The 19,634-nt window shown below is 39.0% G+C and overlaps 1 protein-coding gene and 1 long non-coding RNA gene across 3 annotated transcripts in view; one reads left to right on the top strand and one right to left on the bottom strand.

Moving 5' to 3' along the window:
* Positions 1-304: 304 nt before the first annotated feature.
* LOC108000131 (zinc finger homeobox protein 4) overlaps positions 305-19,634 on the top strand; it is a 420,790-nt gene continuing 401,460 nt past the window's right edge. The window contains exons 1-2 of one of the 2 annotated variants that reach the window (XM_062081638.1): positions 305-380; positions 17,396-17,456. The gene's annotated coding sequence lies outside the window, so the exon portion shown is untranslated. Of the gene's footprint in view, positions 381-788; positions 804-17,395; positions 17,457-19,634 lie in introns of those variants that run through there. The other variant, XM_062081639.1, reaches the window with a different exon arrangement.
* Positions 2,072-7,061, bottom strand: LOC133667025 (uncharacterized). Its single transcript, XR_009832111.1, has 2 exons — positions 6,792-7,061; positions 2,072-5,052 (listed from the first exon to the last, which is right to left on the bottom strand). It is a non-coding gene; the product is annotated as an uncharacterized LOC133667025 (long non-coding RNA).

The raw sequence follows: 19,634 nt of genomic DNA, 5'->3' as shown, positions 1-19,634 counted from the left end.
CGCGTGCGAGCAGATCGCGCCTGTCTGTGTGGAGACCCAAACGAAGGGAGGCAAGCCAGTAAGCTCGGGTGCGCCGCAGCGGCGAGAGCAGCCATTTTACTCGAATCCGGGTGGAAAACGTCGGGTGCCGATCTCTGTGCTCGAACGGACCTCGGCCCGACTCGGTCGTTTCCTCTCGAAACCGGGGGGGATCAGGTGGGGGCGGGTTGCCACGTTGCCGGGGGGGAGGAGAATAAATACCTGGAGTGGTTCGGGGGCGGGGGAGGGAGGGAGGGCGGGTGGGAGGGAGGGGGAGAGAGGGACAATCGCCCGGTGAGTGAGTTTCTCGAGTGGACACGCACACGGGGAAGTTATTGCGGAAGTTCCGGTGACAGGAGAAGGTAGTTGAGCTGCGTGCACGTGTGCCACAGGGGGGGAGAGAACGAGGCGAGAGAGAACCGGTGAGGAAACGTGGAGAGGGAGCCGGAGATCATCTCTCTCTCCCTCTTTCTCTCCGTCTTTGTCCAAGCTTCTCGAGCTCGGTGTCGCTTTTCCACTTCTTCTTCTTCTTCTTCTCCTTCCTCCTTCTCCTCCTCTTCGTGTCCCTTTAGCCTCTCTCTCAGTCTCTCCTTTCACTGCTCGGTCGTCGCCTCTGTTTATACTGCTCGGTGTCCGTCGTTGCTTCGGTGTGTTTCTGCTCGGCCCAGGTGTACGTGTGTGTGTGTGTGTGTGGGTGCCCGAGAAGTCGCATCCGAGAAGACGTGGACGGAGCACGAGGCCGAGAGAGAGAGGGAGAGGGAGAGAGAGAGGGAGCGTAGCACGAGGTGAGGCCATTCGTTCTGCGCAGGACCGTTTAAATTCGCCGCCTGCTTTGCATACCACGTTTTCGCCGGCCCTACTCTCCGCCACCTTCCTCCATCCCCCGCCCCCGACGGCGCGCACAACGACACCCTCCCCTCGCCTCCCCCCTTTGCCCCTCGGTGCCCACCGACACTCTCGCGACCCGCCCTTCGCGATTTTCCGCGACCAACCCCTTTCGGCAGCTCTCCACGAATTTTCCACGACTTTTCCTCCTCTCGAGAGCGTCCCCTCTCTCTCTCTCTCTCTCTCTCTCTGCCGCTTTTCCCCCGTCGCGATTGGACGAAATTGGGATCCTCGAAATGTTTGACCGAAATGTTTGATGGTCGGGAATAGTTCCGTTGGAATTGCGGAGGGAACGATTATTATTTGATACAGCGAATCGAAGAAGTGGACGGGGGGTTAAATTAATTGGCTGGTTGGTCATTTATTCGATTGTTTACATTTGTCTCAATTTTTTCCCCAACTAGCCTGCTATCAATTAACCCGTTCACGCTTCACGTCACGTGTACAAGTCGGTTATCGATGACTGTCTCGTTCGAAACGGATCTTAAATTTTGCGTTACGATGTCTTATTTGAGACCGGCGTTGTTTTTTCGAGAAGATAATCAATTAAATATAATTTTGCATCGCGGATAAAGATTTCCAATCGAGTAGTCGAAATTGTTTTCCAAGACGACGGCTAGCTGCTTTTTCTACCGTGCGGCGGCGGCCACGCTAGAGACAGCATTGACCTAGAAATTCGCAGACAAGTGAAGAGCATCGTCGGGTTTCAAGGGCCGCGTTACAATCCCGTGGCGCGGAAGACTTTTCTGCCCGAAGCGGATTCTCGTAAAAATCAACGTCTATTGGGGGAAAAGGGAAAGAAAAGAGAGAGAGAGGGAAAACAGTGAAAGAAAAATCGAAACACGTTCGATGAACGAAAGTTTTTCTAATTAGCTTTTGTCGGAGACGGTGTAACCACGATATCTCTCTAATTTTTCCAAGCAGCGTGGAAAAACAATTATTTATTAAATGTATAAAATTTTGGACTAAATAGTTGAGTGATAAATTTCATATTTCGGATTAAATATATCTAATAAGAATCTAATTAAAGAAATAGAAATTAATAGAAGAACGAGTAAGAATTTTTTTTGAAAAGATGGAGGGAAATTATGTATAATAATATAATAAGAATTATAGATCTTCATCGAAATTTTTATTATCTCTTTCGAAAACGATTCCTTCTCTTTAACGTGATAGCGTAGACGCAATAACATATTCGTAATATCGATTCTTATTGATACGAGAAAAATGATAAACAACCTATTTTATCGTTAGAATCTCCTTCTATCACTTTGTTCTAAAAGTTGTCGAACAAAAGCGAAATTCCAGCGTTGTTAATATTTTAACACGAGTATACGACGCTCGAACCCAGCATCCGTACGTCGACGTTAAATGCTGTCTCACGTAATGAGCGACTTGGCTCCAACGGGCGCATATTTTCTTTTATGATGCCTAAATATAATCTTAACGATGTTCTTATGGCCTAGACCAGTCACTGCTGTGAGAAATTCGAAATTTTGCAGGGCTTTCGATCCGTATTCGGCAGCTTGAGTCGATCCTCGCAGTTGTCTCGTCGTGGAAATTCGTTCGATCCCTTCCATATCACGCGTATTGTTTCGAATCTATCTGTGTGCATTATCCAAATCAAAGAGAATAGTACGCCATCGAAATTTTGTGCCAAAGTGTCTTACGTCTATGCACTAATATTTGGACAATGAAAGAATGACCGCTTGTTTCCATATACGTTGCACGTGCCTTCCGCTTTGTCGCATCACGAGCTGGCTGATTATATGTTAGACTACTTGAATCCGCCAATTTTCGTTCTAGCACTTAAGCATTGCAAATTTATTCGGATTCTTTGATTTTTCATCGTGTGTCTATTTCACTCCATCCGCACTTATGTTCGCCTTGTCTGGATAACTCGTGAGTTTTTACTAGGAGCACACGTTGGAAATATTCTCTAGTGTCTAGAAATCTGATTGGTCAATGAGCTAGAATACGTATCGTTATAAAAATGATATCGTGATTAGTTATTACTATTTATCATATTTGAAAAATGTTATTATTGTTAAATATTGTTCATGTATCGTAGCATCAAAAAAATGTAGAATATATATTATATATAGTGCACGATATTCATTCATTTATCGTTCAATGAATTTAGAGAGGAAACTTTAATTATTTATTATGAATTATAAGAAACTATATATACTATATATACATTTATATTCTTGATAAAGTAATGTTTTAAGTAATATTAAAAATACAATCTTAAAAGTTAAAGACAAATGAAGATGCTGGTATTCGGGTTTTCTCGAAAGCGCCCTCTGGATTCCCCTATAATTCCCCCAAATCATTCGCTCCTTGTCGCTCTTTGACCGATTCGACGGGAGAGCGGACTCTGGCGCAGGATTGCAGAAAGGTTAAAGCAAGTGGAAATATTCAGCGCGACAAAACTATTACGATCCACATTGCGTCCGTCTCTCGTTTGAATATTTAATGCGGGCACAATGGAATAAATAACGATCGCGATTCCGGTCACAGCCCACATGAAAATGTATCGCACGCAAGAAACCGGATTCCGGATTAATAATCCGCGCACAAAATTAAGTTTTTTCTCCCCCTTTGGGGGTACCGGTGGACCGAATTATCGTCTTTTCCTCCCCGTATTTCCTCCTCTTTTCCCTCCTCCCTGCCTGTTGTGATCAACGATCGCGGTCACGTAGCAGCCTGGCCGACTGTCGATCGCTCGCTCGTCACGTGTCAGCCGATTTTCCCATAAAACCTGCCCAACGAGTTTCGATCGATGCCAATCAGCGATTATTATCCGCGTGCCCGCCGATCCTCCATCTTTTCACGATCGCGTTAGATCGTGCTACCTGCCGATTATCTCTCCGCCGCGAAAAACTCAACGCTCGTGCGTTCCATGATCTTGTGTCTCTTCTTTTTTTTCTTCTCTCTCCCTCTCTCTCTCTTTCGATTTCCTTTGACGTTATTTCTCGATCGATTGACGATTGGGTAAAGTTATCTTAGGGGGCATCGAAAAATTCTAAAGATCTATTAAATTCCACGATGATCGTTTTACGATAGATTCGTATTGAGATATAGATGTAGCGGAAGTGTGATTGTAGAGATATTTTTTTTTTTAGCTATAGTCGATTGATTATATAAATTTGACAATAATTCATCGTTTATTTATTTTTAATTTTTTTATCAAGAGAAAGAGGTTGAGGGGATAGATTTTATTTTCGTGAGAAAGTTATATGGAAATAATATTTTGTGAAAATAATGGTTTCAGTGGATCTTTGTGCTCTTTCATGATTTTTAATTAAAATTTCTTTAGACGGTTCTTGTCTTTCTTCTCTTTTATTTTGTATCATTAAATGTATTAAATATTTGCATTATGACTGTCTATACTATGCAAATTTCTATTTATTGGTGAGATTTTTATAATTTTTTTAAATTTTTATCAGACTGTTTCGATCTCTAAAATCCATAAATAAAGAAATCATCGAGTCTCTTCTACAAATTCTTCCACTTTTGAAAGGATAAAAAAAAAGAAACAGTTCCTCTTCGATTTCGGCTACGTTGTTACGTCCATTCGCGGCACAAACTATTCGACGATCGATTAAACGTTAAAGTCGTGGTTTTAGCATCAATTAGCGCGCGATCGTATTTCTTTATCGTCCCTCCATTACGGTTCCCCGAAATTCGCTGACGAAACAATCCCCCGCGCACTCGTTTCCTCCTTTTTTTAATTGTCATATAGCCGCCAACTTTTACATATTTTTATATATTTTCTTTCTCCACCCTTCCTCCGTGCCTCCCAGTGACATTTGCGTGTGCCTGGACAGGGGTACGTCCGCATCGACACGCTAGACGACAATTAACTCGACAAACCGTGCAACCGCCATCCTCTCTCGCCCCCCTCTCCCCCCCCCCCAGTCATTCGATCTACTCCCTTTCGCGCAGCAGAGAAAGGGTGTAAACCCGTCATTATCCTGATTATTCTTCTATGTCGGCTAATCACAAGCTGTCACTCGTGTCATTGTTTCACTATGGATCATTATTTCTTCTTTTCTTTTTTCTTCTTCTTCTTCTCCTTTCCTGTATTCTCATTCTTCACGATCGTGTTCCTTTTTGTTCCGAACGAGTCCATTAATTAAGCTACTGGAAATAGAAATGTGGATGCATATCTTTGAGACGAGATGTGTTTTGGTTATCTACTACGGTGTGAAATGGAACGAATAGTTTTATTTTTGAGATTTAATTGCGGATGAAGTGGTTTTTAAATGGTGATTTTTATGTTAGTTTTAGATCCACGTGTTTCTTTAATTAAACTTTTATTCAAAATTAAGATACTCGATGTGTTTTTAGGGATTTGAAATGAAATCTAATTTGTTGTTATTTTTTTCTTTTTCTTCTTCTTCCAAAAAGAGTGTTCTTGTTTGGAAATGATTGTTAGAAAGGCGATACTTTATGCAAGGAAAAATTAACTTTTTAACTTTGAATTTTTATGAAATTTCATTATTTATTCGTGCCAATTACATTGAAATTGATAGAATCTTTCTTCTTTCGATAAGAAATTTTATTTTTGTGTAATTATCTTTGCCGTAAAATTTTTAAATATTTCTGAAACTTATTCTTCCACGGGGATCTAATCAAAATTATAAATCTATCTAGGAAAGCTTTTATAACACAGCCTTTCATCTGGCACTCGTACAAAGTGAGATGCCAAGATACATTTTGTCACAGAATTTAATGAATATTTGGTCGAGTTTCCTATATTCATTAATTTCTTCGATATTATTTATTAATTTTATACGTACATATGCTGGTGTTATAAAAATATAATACTTACGATTTGTGGAAATATCTAAATAAACTTGTAAATACACAAATAATATTTTAGAAATTTCCAATAAAATTTAATATCAACGGTAAATAGAAAATGTATCACGGTTGTACTATTGCCACGAATTTATTCATAGATCTATTGATGGGGAAGTGTTGTCGGATTTGTGGATTCAAAAGTAAATCAATTTACTTGCAGTGTGAATCTAACCGTGAAACAATTTGAACTCTCGAATTCGAATATTCTAAAACTGTCGTGTTACCTAGTTTTTATTATTTTTCGAGGTGTTTGCAGACAATTTGTGCAGACAATAATTTTGTTGATTTCGAAGACGACCTGTCAGATCAAGAATTATTCGACAGCTCGAAATTTCGATCGCGAATTTTGGTAAACCAATGTTGACACGTACGTACGTTCACTCGTGAAATTTGTTTCAAAATTATAGGAAATAATTTTTACATCTTGTTTATATTCATATTGCACGATTGAAAATGAAAAATTGTGTGCTCTAATTTCTTTCTAATCCTCCAAAATACATCGATTTCTAAATTCGAATATTCAGAACTTTGATAAATATTTTATTTTTGTAGAAATAATCAATTTTTACAACAATTCTCAATCTTTTGATACATTTCACTCTTTATTTAACATACTAACTAAATATATACGTTCTTCTTTACATAACTAAAATAAGAATAAATAAAATAACGCTTTCTACTAAAAAAAATACAACAGTTTCACAAGTCATTCCATGCATAACTCAAATTCTCATTATTGATATTTCCATCCATCAAAGTAAACAATTCATTCCAATATATTTTCACATCTTTCCATATAAAATTCTCAATTACAGAATCATCATAACTGTTTCACAATCTCAATAAAATTATTCATCGCATTACACATTAATATTCATCATCCACACACACACACACACATATATACATATTATAACCATCCATGCAAAATTCTCAATTCTCCTCATCTCGATTTCAAAACCGCAATTATATCGCAAAGAAAAAAAGGAAAAACTGTTCGTAACTCAAATTCTCACCTCCCAGCCAAACTTCCAACTAGAGCGAACGATTCGTTTCTAAAGAGAGCGAGAGAGGGTATGGCCGTTGAAAGGGGTGAGGCGATAAAGCGGCTGGCAGGATGAGCGACGAGCGAGTCGCGCTCAGCGCGCCTCCGTGGTGGAAGGGAGAGAGCGGGCGTCTGATGGGCGCGCGAAAGAGACGGTAAAATATAAAATAGCGGGCGACGGGTGTACCGGTTAGACTATATGCTCTAATTTTAGGCGATCGCCTCGCTCCCTCACCCGAGGATTATAATTAGATACAAAAATACCCGACCGCCACCCACCCACCCAGCGCCGCCGACATGTCGAGCGAAAGCGCGGGTGCGTTTCACGCTGGTATATCCGTGAGAGAGAAGAGCTCGTGCAAAAGCAAGCGAGCCGTTTCTCTCTTGTTGCTTCTCGTTTGCTTCGCGGCCAACGTGTTGCAACGCGTGCAACACTTCGGCAGAGGGAGAGAGAGAGAGGGGGAATCGTTTTGCTCCACTTCGTCTTGTCCGGTTAATTATTCAAGCTGTAAACCTGGCTGACTAATTGTTAATCTTGAATAATAGATAAGACGGGAGTGGCTCCTTTTCGATTATTCGGAGGTTTTTACGAGTGTCGTCAGAAATTATTAAGGTTCGAAAGGAATATAGTAGTGTATATACGAGAATTTGAGTATCTCTTTTAATATCCTCGATTCGTCTTTGAGAATAAAAATATATTTTGAGGAAAGGTGGAAAGAGAGGAGGGTATGAGTATCGTAAAAAAAAGGGGGTCGTGTTTCAAGAATGGTTAAGAAACAGGGGTGGAATAGAGGTGTACGACAAGTTTCTTAGAAGGTATGGATTCAGTTTCTATGAAAAGTTGACGTATCGAGCGAAATGTGGACGATGGTTATTTACGTGACGGATAAATAATTAATTAACGTGACTCGAAAGGATTCAAAGAATGTAACAGCTGCTCCCGTCCCGGTGTACGCTATAGTGTTCACTCACCCCTCGTCGGGGTAGCTAGTCTAATATAAGGCAGCGAGTCTCGTTTAGGGTTGTGGTGGGGGTAGTCACCCCTAATGCAGGGGAGGTAATTATTATACGAACCAATCGATACTTCGATGAACGAGTCCGGTTCTTCGACGAAGGAAAAAAAGGAAAGCACGTTGCTCGAGCTTCTTTCATCGAATTGATTGCGTTCCCAGGTGGAGGAGCTATTTTATTCCTTTGTGAAGTAGAGTTTTTGAATTAAATTCTTATTCCTGTTAAATACCATTTTATCCTTGGATAAAAATCATTTCTTGTACATTGAAATTTCCTTTCCTTGAACGATATAATTTTTTAATAATTACGTAAGTTATATATCATTAGCATCTGTTTTCATTTGCTTTTCAGAGAATGAGAATTATTGTGGAAATGGAAATATCAAAAATCAAATTTTGAATAATTCGAATCACGCTGTTATTCCACTAGTTCTATTTAATCTACTTTAATTGCAACGATCGAAATTATTTCTGAAATCATCGACCGCAATATCGGTATATTTGATCCGATTGGAAGCGAGATCAGAATCACAAAACCGTTCCCCACCCTGTTTTAAAAACACGTTCCGCCGCGAGAAGCATTTTCATGCGGCCGCGTTTGCAAACTTGTACGCGTTCGAGCCAGAGGGAAACTATTAATAATGCCAATAATTACCAATTATTTTTAAATGCCAAGAGACCAAAGTTAATTTCGGCACGTGAGCTCACGCTCTCCCACGCCGGCGTCTCGTGTGCATGCACAATACTTAAATATTCGCCAGTTGGTCCGATCTTCACGGTATAATACACACAGTTGGAATAATGCATTGCGTGCAATTTAAACGAAATATCCTGTGTACTATTCGTCCCGCCTGTAATACGCCTGTTCGCGATTAGTCAATACGGTAATTTGGCCGTGATTCAATTCCACAACTCGCACACTTTGTATGTTTATAATATCTCTAGTTTTCCACCAGTTAACGAATCGTTGAAAATAGCATATAAAAGTGGTGGCACAGGCTTGACTGCGATCTTTCTTGCGAACAATGTTAACCAATGAGATATTTCAAGCCTTCACGGCCCCGTATTCTTATTACAGTTTGCGCTTGTTCGAGACTTCCAGCCGTAAAACCGTTTTCGCTTTCCTCGAACGATGATCCGACGATTTTAAATCCGCTATGAAATCAACGATTAAATTACGAATCCGTCGACGAAAATCTCGCCTCTTTGGAATTTGGAAATTTGTATTCGATGTTAACGAATTATTTTACAGATGATAGTTGCTCCCAGTTTCGACATATATCGTGGAATTAATAAATTCATTCATTCAGGCTATTCGCATATCCATTTCTCTGTGTCTTTATTTTGATTCATGATATTTCGATCCTGTTATTTATTATAACTTATACGAAAAGAATCGATCGTTCAAAAATAATAACGCACCATTTTTGACGTATCTTCATCACCAATCCCATTCTCATCCACTTTCTTAAAGATTCAACTCTTCGACAAAAATATTAATCTATATTCTCCTTCGAAGAGAAAAAAGCTTTTCTATCAAAGAATCGTTAGGTTAGGTTTCGTTACCGAGGTGGACAGTCCCACAAGTCTGGTTGATTGCCGGTTAAAAGATCAGCGGAGTGTGACAGGGCCGTTTCTCTCTGGCGCACGCCTTACCGGTGACACACGAGGACGAGGTGGAAGTAGGCGCGAGGGGTGGAGGAGGAAGATCGGTTCTAGCAGAAGGAGGAGCACCCTGAGGAATCATGGTCTCTAATTTTTACGGTGTACCCACATGCGCGCGTCCTCCGTCCCTATATTTACAAGTACAAGTAGCCGGTCATTAAATCCGATAATTAATCACAATCGTCTCTATTAACGGGGAAGGGTTAATTGCTGTTATCCACGCCGTGGCCGAGGGGTGGGCAGGGAGGAGACGGAAGGCGGAGATGGGACCGACCCAGGATGTGACTGAAGAATGGGCCCGTCGATCGTCCACCTGCCTTTTTTTTTTCTTCTTTCCCCTCTTCTTTAAGACGAACGCTCGTCTTTAGCTAGCGAAACCGATCATTTTATGGTTTAGGACGCGACTCCATGCAAATACGATTTCCCATTTATATACTTTCCCACGTTTAGCTTTCCTGTTTCCACAAGAACTCCGAACGTTCGTTTATAATATTCGTGAATGATATAAATTTAGTATTCAAGTATGTTCTAGTATCTCTATCTAAAGCCTCAGTTTCAATTTCTACCGCCAGAGAGCGTACGCGAGTTCAAGCATATCTGCCCATCATCCATTCGAAAGAAACTTTCCAAGATTCGATGAAGATTTACATTTATCATATACACTCTTGTACACAAGGTTGAATCAGGCGACAGACGAACTCGACGAAGGGGGTAAAGGAAAAAGCAGGTTGGCGAGGTGAGAAGGGAACGGGCGATCGATTGCAAATTGCGATATAACCGTTAGTTGTTCGGTAAAGCTGCGCAAAAGCAAGGTCTCTCGGTGACATTCGATCCGGCGGTGCTAATGCACGAAACACAATGGCGGGGCGCAAAAGCCATTCTGATACACTTTAACGCGCGGAAGCTACAGCCTCGGTGTGTTTACGTTCGCGTAACTCTGGCAGGGTAACGGGCAAGTTCCACGAGTGGTGGCTGGCCTAGGCTGTATGGTTCGGTGGAGGAATATGGCCGAGCATATATCCCAGCGTGTGTACACACGCATGTGCACACACACGCGCGCGTATTCCAGGGGCGGTGGTGTGGAATCGGCACGAATAGCTCGTGTGGAAGTGGCGCGCACACAGACGTCGGTTGCCTCGTACACGGCCATCTACTTACTTTAGTGGTCAGCGCGGAAGAAAAGAATTAGTTAGACGGGGGCGCGTCTCATCTAGGTCACCCACACCGGCTCCCAGCCGACACTTACGTGTACATAGGTGTGTAATACACGTACACACACTGGAAGAGCCTCATTACGGTGCCACGGTGGCGAGGGGGTGTGCAGCAAAAGAGGCGAGCGTTAATTAAGAACAGACTCGCCACCCTCTAAGTAAGGAGCACTGACCAATCCCCCTCCCTCTCTCCCTCCAACCCCCATCTTCTACACGAGCAGCTTACCTACTACTTGGACTGGCCTCTCTGCCTTCATGCTCGCCTTCGCCGTCGTCTCACACCCTTGCCAACCTTCATTCTGTAAGAGGGAAAGCCGAGGATTGTGTAAGAAGACGGAAAATGAGGGAAATACGGAGAACGTGTAAAGAAGGAATCGAAGGTGGATGAGACTTGGGATAGGGTGAAAAACGGTGGAGGAGGATGGACACTCTGGTGGATTAAACGTAACGTTGCATGGCTGGAAAATATTATTCACTTCTTATGGAATTTTGTCTTTGTCGATGGATCGAAGATATTTGTTATTAAAATTTCTTTCATATTGTCACGATTCTTCGAAATATAATTTTTTGAATTATATTCTATTCTAAACTCGAGAAAAAAAAAGAACGACCGAAATACGTTGGCTCTTTTTTTTTTTTTTTTAATTATCTTGCCCATCGAAAATGGTCGATTCATCCGTAAAGACGATATTTCACGTGATGGTTGGCTGGTTCTGTAATAAAGGAGTAAATAAAGCTGCACCTTTGAAAATCATGGATGGAACACGGTGGAAGGATGATCGGCAACGATCTGATCGTGACGACACGGAGGCACACATGTTGCGAGTGTCGCACAATGGCAACTCCTCTTAGGCAAGAAAAAAAGTCACCCAACTGTTCATCCCCTTCCGTTATAAGCTCCCCCGGCCAGGGGTGAGCGATTGTTTCCAACAGGTTTGCCAGCTTTTGTTTCAGCCCGTTCTCATGCGCGCCGGAACTGGTCATTGCTCGAACCCCTAAAAACGGTTGAACAATGACCTTCATGGCCGTTACATCGCGCTGCAATAACGACCCCCTATTTCCCAGAGTTCCGAGAGGAAGAGAGAGTGTGTGTAATCTCGATAGGATGGGGAGGGGGCAGGGATTTATTCCATCGCTTTAAATGCTACGCCATCGGCGTTTAATCGACGATTATATTCTTTACACGTGACCTTTCTGTGCTACTGTTGCAGATATAAAAAAAGCATGAAAATCTTTCTTTCTTTTCTCTTCGTTCCACGATCTTTTAAATTTTGATTACTGCGTAATCATTTTTTTTTTACGTTGACAGTTCGGATGATGATTTTAAATGAAGAAAATTATTACTAGAACCGGATCATCGATTTCATTTTAATAAACGTTAACAATTAATAGATATCACTCGTCGTATGCTTGATCCTTCCAATCTATCCAATACCACGAACTCTCAACTTCAGTCATTTATCTTACAAAATTAATTTCTCATAAAATATCATCTCAACCGGTTTATCTTTACCGATCTATTTATTATATAAAATTAATTTCATTTTCCTCCATATGAAATATCATTCCTATTTTTCCTCCTTCAACCTATATATATATATATATATATATATATGTTCCGTATCCGCGATTAATAAAGCAGTGGCAACAAACTCTCCGTTGTACACGTTCAAAGAGAGCAAACCATTGTTACTCGCACGATCGTTCGCACGATCGCCGCGCGAATTTGTTTCCAAGCAAACGAAAACGTGCTTCTCATGCGTTTTAATAGCTGTCCCTTTTCATACGCATGTGGCCTGAAATTCCTTCCCAGTTTCTTCATTTATTTGGCGGAAAGAAGAGCTTAATGAGGCGAAAGGCTGCCTCTCCCTGACTGACAAACAGAGAGGAGAAATCCCTTCGCGTCCCTTATGTAATTGTTCGTCTCATCGAAGGATCTTCTACATTGTGGCGGACAGCTGGTTCCGCTCCGTGTATTTATGTGCATGGGAATCGAGTGAAATGACGTTAACTGCTTTCTCATAATCGCGTTGACTTACGTCACGACCATGGAAACATTTCGAGCAATACCCATCCAGTGAATCAGTATCTGATTTTCCTCGTTTCTTCTTTTCGTCCACGAATTCTAACAGTCTCGTTAAAGTATAGATTCGATAACAAAAGGATGGATTGTAAATATTAATATCGACAATTGTTACAATCACTCTCGAGATTGCCTGGCAATAAGATTCCTGAAATATAAATCAAAATTCCTCAAAAATTAATATATCGTCCCACGATTCAAATTACATTTTTCCATGCTCATGTTGAGCAAACAAGTTGAGAGACACTGCTGAGCGCCGAAGACGCGAGCAGACAAATCCGCAAATTAAACAAACACCTTATTGACACGCTGATCCTTCGGCATAGAGGCATCCCCCCAAAAGTCCGTGTCGCGTGGATGAGGAGGAGGGAACGATCGCCAGCATCCATCCCCGTTCGTTCGGTCAAAGATAAGAAAGGTTGGAAATCAAGGGGCGAAAGGAAGACAGAAAAGAGACTTGGCAATCCGAATGAACCAACTACACCGCATACAGGGTCTTAGCGGGACTTAACGAATATTGCCGTCGATATCCAGAAGCCCCCCACGCTGCTCCTTCTTCTTCTTCTTCTTCTTCTTCTTCTTTGTCTTCTTCTTCCTTCTTATTTTTCCATCGAACCTCCTTTTGTCCCTTGCACGATGGAGACAGAGGTTCGATTCGACGAAGAGTTAATTTAACGCGCACGTTAATTTCTTCTTCCCCGAGATTTCGCATTCGAGCCGATCCATTCAATATCTCTCGAATCCTTTCGAGCAATCTAAAGTTTTCCGGCCAACCATCCCGAAAGGGAAATGTTTTTTTCTCGTCTCTCCCCTGTGTTCGATTCGAGGATTCCGTTTTTATTCGAGATAGATTAGACGAAGATTCGTATCCACGGGTTGGATACAAGTGTACGAATAAATAATATCATTTTCATAATTTTCTAATTTTAATAAATTTTCGTAGTACGCTTGATAAACGAAACTTTTGATTTGATGGATCAAAGAATACCGATCATTATATAATTTCGTAACGAAATTGAACATTCCCGATTTCATCCTTTCTCGGTCGCGCCAAATTGGTGATTAATGTACCGAGATTGCACGTGAATTGTTGAGACTGTATGACGCTCGAGAGGGAGAAAAATGAAGGAAGAAAAAAAAGAAGGGGAGGGGCGAGAAAGCATTGAAACTCGGGCTCGAGGAGGATTACGTCGAATTACACACGGAACGAGGACAATAAAACATCTCGGTTTCGCGTTGAACAGAAACGAAAGGCTCCCGGTTATTTCGTTACGCCACTGTTTTCTCTTACATACCTCGTGTACACGAGGATCCGTAGCGAGACGGTTGGAGAGAGTTGGACGACAAGGCAGATAAATTAGTGCTAGTAATGAAGACTGAGTCCGGCGTCTGATTAAACAAACACAAGGGAAACACGAATAAGTGAGGGAAGCGCGAGAGGGAGGAAAGGTGGGCGCTTAAAAAGGGGGAAGGGGGAGAGAGAAAAAAGATGGTGGAGAGAAAGAGAGAGAGCGGATGGCGGACGGAGAGAAGAAGAATCTGCGAGTCTTACTTTTAGACCTTGTCTTATTTTGCCTCTAATTAACTAAAGTAGCGTAGTAACCGCTACTCCAAAGACATTGCTTCGCGTTTATTTCTTTCTTTCTTTCTTTTTTTCTCTTTAGCCAACGCGTCTCGCACCTTTTCTCGTTTGTCTTATTTTTCCAACTTATTTCTGTATACACTGCGCTGCTCAAAAATATCGCGATGCTTTCTTTATTTTTAAACAAAATTTCCTTGCGGATTGGAAATATCGGAATGAAATATATATATATATATATATAGAACTGGAAACACGTCGTGTAAATGTTTGACAATTTATATTGAATTATATATTAAATATTCGTGTAAAATAATCTAATACTTTTCTATATCTGTGTCGAGCAAAATTTACTTTTGAATAATCTCACGAATAACTCGATTTATGCGTCGAAATCGAAGACAAAGCCATTTCATCCGAATTTCTAAAGATACCAGTCGAATTTGGAACTGAAAATTTTATTTTTTCATTATATTATACTTTGTGAATAAATTCTACTCTCGCGATCGACAAATGATAATCCAAAAAATTGATAATCACGAATATAATTTCATCTCTCGTTCGTTGTTCCAAATTTCTGTTCGAGCGACCGATACTTGCCACCGATCTTACTCCTCCTCCTCGAAGAAGAAGACTCCTGGTGTGTCACGGGTTAACCATACCGCTTCGTAGAACGAGCGTTGTTTCATTTTCGACGCACGTCCTCAAAATGAAAATGTATGAGCTTGTATAATACATAGAGAATAGTTTTCGACCGGGGCCCGGTTAGCAGAGCATGAATCTCATCGAGCCACTCAAGGCTGAAGCTCTCGAAAATTACGCGGGATGAATTAAAAATAGCGGTCACTAAATCGTGAAAACAAAATCCGGCCGGATTTATGGATGCTTTTTGAGATTTCCAGTCACGAGCTATTAGTCGTGGACGTTTGCGAAAAATAACGAAAATAATCATCGGTCGTTACACGGTGAACAACTACTACTAACAGGTTTTACAGACGTAGTTACCATCGTCTTTTCTTTTATTTTTTCTTTCTTTCTTTCTTTCTTCTTTTTTGATATTTTGCTCCTGGAACGATTATAAATTTGATCGTTGTACGGAAATATACGTATGAATAATGCGATACTGGCTGTTAAGAGATCGTGGCCGCTTATAGGAAGGGAATTCTTTGAGATTTCGTAGATATCGATTTGATGTGAAAAAAAAAAAAAAATGGAAAATAAAAGTATTAAGATGTATTTATGTAGGTGCAGGTACTTTACGTTGATATAAAAATCGAAATACTTTCAATAAGATTAAAAAAACCAAAGAACAAAATATTTCTTGATTCATGTTTTCTTGTATTCGTTATATTATACATTAAAATTAATCAATAAACAAGTTTTTATTGAAAATCATGCGACCAGTTAATTAGAAATTGTAATTCAAAAATTCTTCGTTAATTATCAACCGCATAATTGTATTTGCAAGATTCATATTTCATTAATTATTCGTATCGTACAGACACCAAATTAACACCATCTGATCGATCGATTTCTTAATTTAAAATTTAAACGTTATACTAAAATTATACAAAAAAAAGAAAATTTCACCAAATGTGAAATCTCCGCGAAGCAAACTCAAAGATCCATCCGTCAGAATGAAAAAGAAGGCGTCAGATGGTCGCCTCCGTTTCTCCAATTTATTTATAATCCATATTTTTCTCAACTTTGAAAAATTTCGAATTAGCATGCGTATCGCTCATCCAAATACGATCTAGGACGATAGGGACGGTGAAAAAAAATAAGCTTCGACTGTAATAATTATTATCAAGAGAGGAGACGGTCGAGAAATCTGCCGCCTCGTTCGAAAAAAAAAAAAAAAGAAATATTCGAATCCATGACGTTGGGCCATCAGGCAAGGACGTTCAAGTTTAAACGAAAATAAAAATTCCCCTGTCCGATACTAATTATAGAATATCGCTCAACGAGCAAACGCCGCTTGAATTACCGATATCGCGGTGCTCCGCCATTTTATACCGGGTGTTTATAGAGTGAATTTCCCACTCCACTTGAAGAAAAGCTGTAATCAAAATTCGATTGAACGAGCTATTTATTATTTCTAATTTTTTCCACCCTTTACTTGCGTCAATTGATTTTATTAAACTTCGATGTTTACATTCTTATTAAAAGTTGTAAGACGGTTCACATTTGCCTCGAAAGTGATTGGAGATTGGGTCGATTTTTTTCGAATTTTTTCGAATTTTATTCTTTTCGAAACGAATAATATTAGATTGTAGGGATAAAATTCTAAATCGTGGACTTTATGGCAAGTGAGAGATAGTTTGATTAAATTTGTTTTAAAAATTTAGGATTCGAGTATTATATTTAATATTTTTGTTTTATGAAATAAGCGAAACTCTTAGAAACTCTGAGAAAAAGTGAAAATTTGATAATTAAATATATAAATAATAATAATTAAAATTAAATTTAATAAAATATTCAATTCAAATATTTTTTTAACTCGAATATTTTTGTGTGAACATAAGTGTGAAATTAAATACTTCAACTAGAACACGCAATAATTTAAATACTTTAAATGTGTACATTTGAAATTATGTTGCTCGAATTCGAATAACTCAATTTGCATAAATTGAAGTTTCAAATCAAGTTGGTTAATTTAAACGTATATCGTTTCTAATTTTGATACACCTTATAGATCTTGACGTGTTGTTTATTCCTCGCATGGAGGAAAATTAATATTGTTTTTATCGACGAGCAACGGGATAATTAGATCTTGGTATAGTCCTGTTTGCACGTCCACGCTCGAACCTCCGTGTAATCGAGAATCGATCTCCTTCTCTCCTTCGTTGTTTCGCTCGTGACGCGTCGCGAATTCATTTCTTAACGAGAACGATGCGTTTCCAGCCTCCTCGATCCAATCTACGACGATGATCGACGATATTATATCGCGTTTTCCTTGTCTGATGTGATGGGGGATAACTTGTATTCGCGTGATTAACAACGAACGAATTTTTCTCTCTGTTTCAGATTTACATAGGGAATGTTAGCAGGAGAGGAAGACGAGAGAGACTGCGGAGTTTCAGAAACGGTGAGACAGTTCAGATTGCTTAATTATTCGTTCATTCGTCAAGTGATCTTTAAAATTTTCAGGATACAAAGTTATGTTCAAAGTTCCATCTCTTTGGAAACATTTATTTTTTTTTTAGATTATTCTATTGTAAAAGAAAAATTTACAATTTAATCGACCTATAATTTATATTAAAGGAAACTCTAAATGTTCTAATATCGATGAAAAATGAATCAATCGAAAGATAAAAATAACTTTTAATAATGAAGAATTAAAAATTCGAATAACTTAAGCAATCTCTTAAACGAGGCTCAATCAGAGATGCGTAAAATTTTAACGATCGAAGTTAAGACTAAAGTTACTTCAATAATTTATTATTCAAAGTATCGAATAACCGTTATTCGAGCATTTTAAATAAAATCGTTATTTAAAGTAACTTTTAGATTTACTTTTTCGACACAATTAGTACTCTGGGCCTAATTCACCATTCATCGATTCGTCAAGATAATTACTCTGAAAGTAATCTGAAGTAATTACCAATCACAAACCTTATCCCAGTTTCACGTAGCTTTGTTTTATTTCTGTAATACATGCCAGGTTGTTGTATCGCTTGTTCAAATTTCCCGCGCTCCCTTGGAAATCGATGAAGTTGCATGTCTTTGAGCTTCGTGCGGAAGATCAATCCGGGATATAAACGATGACGTTAATAGTAGCAAAGATAAAACGTTCCATGAATATAAATACTCTCTTCCTCCGTCTCGGATTTCGGTGAAGTGACGTTATTAGAGAATTCAGAACCTCGACCTGGATAAACGTTCGAACCGGCGATTCGATTTTCGAAATTATTCGGCGGGAATTTAATTGCAGGAAAAGAATTATCGAGCCTCGATGCGTGATCAAATGATCGGTTCAGATCTTCCTTCAGTTTTGCGCCAATATGTTCGAGGTGCTGATCGAGGTTTTTTGGAAGATGGATGGTTGTTTAGTGGCTCGAGGTAAATTGCAACCTTGAACTACTGCTTTACGATACAACACTGCGCGCGCCGTTTCCATATTGAAACGAGTTACCATTTACCGGTAATTTCATTTTGCTCTAATTTCGTTCGATACGAGAAATAGCGGAGTGGTTATTCCGGGATGTAGTTTCCTAAATTTGAATAATTTTATGTCGAGCAATAACGTTACGAATAGGTTTAAAATTATTTTTTGTCTTGTTTTTCTTTGGGAGGGAGAGGGAAGATAAAAACAACATCGAAATTGATTTCCATTGTTTCTTTGCTTCTTCGATACGAAATTCGTTTAAGCACACGATATTGTAATGTTTAACAATGGAAGATACGTATTACGGTTCGTGAAAGCAAGCCTTCTAGTCAAAACCTGTAATCTGCATAAAATATCGTGTGGTACGTTGAAGTATTTGAAATATTGTTATGAGCACGGTGAGATACAGCTATCAATTTTATTAATTATGTACGTAATATTTGAGGTACTTGCATTTTCTTGGCTAGTTTGTATATTATCGTTCGTGAAACTGATATTTACAATGAATTTCCTATTATACAATTATTGAATATATATATATATTATTAATATCATTTGATCATTACGTAATTTATTTTTATTTACGTTAATTATTTTAATACAATTTATGAATAACTGTTCTTTGCTTGGAATGCAAAATATATACAAGAAGAAGCATAAATCTCATTCCTATGATTCCTATGAAATTATTATGCAAAAATATTTTCTATAAAAATATATTGAAATTATGAAATTCTATATATTATGAAAAGAATTCTATCTTAAAATAAAGTATTGTGCATATAAATATAATGAACAAAAACTCCTAATTTCCAAATAATAATTAAAAATACAAATATTAGTCTCATTTTAATTATTTCAAAATTTATAGAATTTTTCTAATAATGACAAGATATCTATTGGAGTTTTATTAGAATTAAGATCATATTCTATTTTGAATTACATATTACACTTTTCTTTACTATATTTATATCCTACTTTTATAATATTTATTAGATATACTACAGAGAATTTTTAATATTTTAGAGAAACGTAGCAATTTATTTCGCCATTACATTATCAAGTTCCAAAAAATTCCAATTTAAAAAACATTTAAATTCGCTCAAATAAAAACGATCTTCACGATATATCTCACAAATCCTTTCGATCGAATCTCTC

Source organism: Apis cerana, linkage group LG11 (assembly GCF_029169275.1).
Source record: "Apis cerana isolate GH-2021 linkage group LG11, AcerK_1.0, whole genome shotgun sequence".
In the NCBI taxonomy this organism is placed as follows: domain Eukaryota; kingdom Metazoa; phylum Arthropoda; class Insecta; order Hymenoptera; family Apidae; genus Apis; species Apis cerana.
The sequence above is the reverse complement of the archived record's forward strand: the minus strand, read 5'-3'. Positions and strand labels throughout refer to the sequence as shown.